The 3,913-nt window shown below is 37.4% G+C and overlaps 1 long non-coding RNA gene across 1 annotated transcript; it reads right to left on the bottom strand.

The window, feature by feature from the left end:
- Window positions 1-1,219: 1,219 nt before the first annotated feature.
- On the bottom strand, window positions 1,220-2,874 carry LOC121813643. Its single transcript, XR_006053803.1, has 2 exons — window positions 1,671-2,874; window positions 1,220-1,570 (listed from the first exon to the last, which is right to left on the bottom strand). It is a non-coding gene; the product is annotated as an uncharacterized LOC121813643 (long non-coding RNA).
- Window positions 2,875-3,913: the final 1,039 nt, after the last annotated feature.

Below are 3,913 nucleotides of genomic sequence, written 5' to 3'. Positions count from 1 at the left end.
CTTTAAATTTCTCTGAAAACCACCAGCATGTGGTTTCACAATCAGACCTCCACGCATCATATTTCTGCCATGTTGTTTTTGAGACCAGTATTTCAAAAATCCTCATCTTGAGGCTCCAGAATGAGAATTCACAAATAAAAGGGGCAGTAACAGCAGCTACAGCCATCTCTATGCTGTTAGCAAGGCTCTCCACTTTCTGTGTAGAAACTTGCACTGTGAAGTCCGGGGTTGTTTACATTCAATGCAATGCTGAAGACACTGGTGTTGCAATCATTGGAAGATGCAACAAAATGAAACAAAACACATTTTCATCTCTTAATGTTGTATACAAATCTCTGATGGTGCTCTCTGATTTTCATCAGACTTGTTAACAATTAAAAGGAAACCCAACATTGAGAGTCTTAGGAAGATAATCACAGAGGCAGAAACTTTAAAACTGTATCATCTCAGGTTTCTTAAAATGAAGTATTCAAAGTCTGAGGTAGGGTTGTTATTTGAGGTATTCCTGGAAAATCTTTGAGGTCCATTTGAAAGCTCCAGATTCTTTAGATTGACTGTCTCATACTGCGAATAGAGGATTGTAGCTCAAGTTAACATGGAAAGATAGAGGTCTAAAGTCTCTAAAACATTTGGATGTTCAGTCTCTGACAGAAGGTTTGGAGACATGTAGAAAGTTCAGTTTGAATGGGTGAAACTAATATTTTATTTACAGTTTCTCAAACACAAGGCAGATAATATTCTTCATGTACATTATTTTTTTTACAAATATTGGAACAACGAAATTAAACAAAACATTTTCATGAATTCATCTCTTAATGTTCTACACAACTTCTCATGGTGCTCTTATTTTCCAGTTTGTGTTTTGGATAGACTAAAATGTATTTACAATAGCCAGAGTTGACTGATTTCAAATATTTCTAAAATCCAATGGTTTAAAAATAAAGGTCCAAAAATTGACCCCGTTCCTTTTATTTACTGAAAGAGATCAAATCTGAGACTGTTATGTTGAGCTATAAAAGCAAGAATAGTAAAAAATTTAATACAAAAAAGCTAATATACATTACAGTGTCTGTAATTAAAAGAGCATTAGCAGCTGGCAAGGCTCTCCACTTGCTCCTTCAAAACTTGTATTGTTTACATTCATACCAGTGTTTAAAACAACAGGGTTGAATTCATATCAGTTGTCCAGTGGCATCGACCAGCCAAACATCTGGTATGGTTTGTTTGTTTTGTTTTTTTTGTGGAGGGTCCATTGAGGTCCAGGCACAACCTTGCCCACAGGATGATGATAGGGGCCCTGATAATTTGCACCCTTCGTGATTGAGTTTACCTCCAGGTGTTGGGTGTACTCCCTGAAACTGAATCACTGAAAGATGCAGAGTCAGTTCTTGTGTAATTATAGTCAATACATTTCACCAAATGCAATTAATTCCCAAGATAGTGACTGAATTAAAAACAGTTCTGTTTAATAATTGGAGATACTTACATGAAGCGGGACGCCCTGATTGAGATGCTGAGAATCTGGAATCTTCCTAAACTTTCTTCTTCGGTTTTGAAACCAAGTCTTCACCTAAAGATGGAGAGAACAGAAGATATTTAATGAGTACAATAGACCCAAAATTCAAAATGAATTCAGTTTCTCATGTTCTAGTAACCTTGAAAACACTCACCTGTTTGTAGGTCAGTCCTGTCACCTCTGTCATCTCCCGTGGGTCATGGTAACGTTTTTGGTTAAAGTGATGGACAAGAGGTTTTTATCTGGCTATCTGAGAACAGCCCCCGGGTCCTTCCTTTGACCACCTGGCGCTTTTCTTCATTCTCACACATAGTGCTTTTGACATTCTGGTTCTGTGGGACAGCAAAACTGTTCCTCTGTGACAGAGCTGGAAACAGCTTCAGCAGCCTCAAAGATGTTGTTCCTCGTCTCCTTATTGAGAGCACTCCCCACCCATGCAGTGAGCTCTGCCATGGGGAGACTTCCTTCAAGGCTGCCGCCAGAACTCCACAAGTCTATATGGTCCACATGGCTCAGCTCATCTGTGGTGCCATGACTCACTGTAGAAAAGCCAATTATACCAGGGTAAACTGCTGAGTGGATTTTAAGGCCTAGAGTTGGTGTAGGCAAGAATGCACAGGACTGAAAAAATAATTTTTCCCCTCATTGATCCGCATTCATTGATTCATTGTTTAGAAAACTTAAAAAAAAAACATTTAGAAAGTGTTCAAATAAATGAGCTCTCCTAAAACCTTCCACCTTATCTTTCTGAATATTCATCTTTGTTTGCAATTTATCATTTTAACCACTAATGTCTGAAAAAGAGTGTAATCTCACAGATTACCTGTTTGTAGGATTGGGCGGCAGGATTTCAGTTTCTTTATACCAGTGATGTCAAAGTGAGGCTGCAAGAGGTTGTTTATAAATTTGTAATCAGCTGTGTAAGATGGTAGCCTGGTATCACCTGCATATTAACTCACCTCCACATTTACTGTGGGAAATGGCCACTGATGTGTGAGTGGGTTTGTTTCACAACTGCTGTGAGCCAGTGGCTGTGATTGGGCTGGGTTCATTGAAGGCAGGTGTATTTGATTGCACTCTAGTCTAGTCTACTTATACTCCAGACTACAAGTACTGCTGTTAGTGATGGCCAAATGAAGCTTTCTGAAGTGTTGAAGCTTGTATTGGCCAAAAGTATGAAGAGCAGCTCGAATCTACAACTTTGAAATGAACTGCTTCATTATCATTGCCCAGTCACAGCTTCTGTTTAATATCATGTGATAATTCTGTCTGATATCAGGCTAACGTTGTGGTGCTTTGAACCTGTATTTTTCTGTGTGACACAATTTTGTCTGTTTCATGAATAAATTTGATGAATAAATTTGTTTAAACATGAACAATGGTGTGGTCTCCCTTTACTTGTGATTTAACATTTGTAAACATAACAGACCAAAAACATACAAGAATTTGCCTCCACTTAGACGACTTCTGTTCTTTGGATTCATCATCAAACCATAAAGTGCTCTGCTGTGAGAATAATCTCTGAAGACTTGGTTTAACTACAATTAAATATAATAAACGCACAATATTTGGGCCTTTGTAAAAATTCCATCAGTAGTAAACTGATGATAAATAACATGGAAAAATATTTTTCTTTAATCCCTTGAACTGTTTTTATTTATTAAATAATGATGATATAGGAACCACAATTGATTCAGCTAATAAAAGTGAATCTCATCTCAAACCATTACCTGCTGGAAGGTGTACAGGACCTTAAAGATGCAATTTCTAAAAATGTATATTTTTCACCAAACAAAACAGAATGAAATTCAATTATTTTGATTCCTGTTCAACTAATATTTGCATCACTTCTAAGAGTTTTCCTGTAATATAAGTTCAAAGACGACAGTATTAAAAGTACAGAACTGTAATTTTGGTTGGACGTTGCTGTAATTGTCTCAGAAACTAGAATTGTGTGAGCTGTGGGCAACAGCAGTTAATGATGGTCCATTTGAAGCTGAAGCTCCAGCACATGGATCGCATCACGGTGCTGCAGAAATACTGTGTCGGGGCTTGGTACGTCTGACCAGAGACGTCTGAAGTTTCTTTCAGTACGTCACTGCTTCAGTCCTTGACTCAATGGTTTATAAGGAAGTGAATCACTGGTGGAATTTGTGGTGTGTTAGTGATTCTTTTGCAAGAGATCAGTGTGCAACATATTGACATACATTATTGGTCAATGACAAGTATTTTTATTGTCAATTGGGAAGAAATTGACCTCAGTGTGTTAAGGGTTTTTTTTTCTTTGTTGCTTCTTTTTGCTCTGTCTTTTCCTTTTCTTTTATAATAGAAACTGTGATCAAACTTTTATTTAAATTCTGAAGAAAGTGACCTACCTGAGGTCACAGATCTTAACCA

This window comes from Haplochromis burtoni, unplaced genomic scaffold (genome assembly GCF_018398535.1).
Source record: "Haplochromis burtoni strain Fernald_Lab_line unplaced genomic scaffold, NCSU_Asbu1 Contig_2132, whole genome shotgun sequence".
Taxonomy (NCBI): Eukaryota; Metazoa; Chordata; class Actinopteri; order Cichliformes; family Cichlidae; genus Haplochromis; species Haplochromis burtoni.
This window is presented reverse-complemented; position numbering and strand designations above follow the sequence as displayed.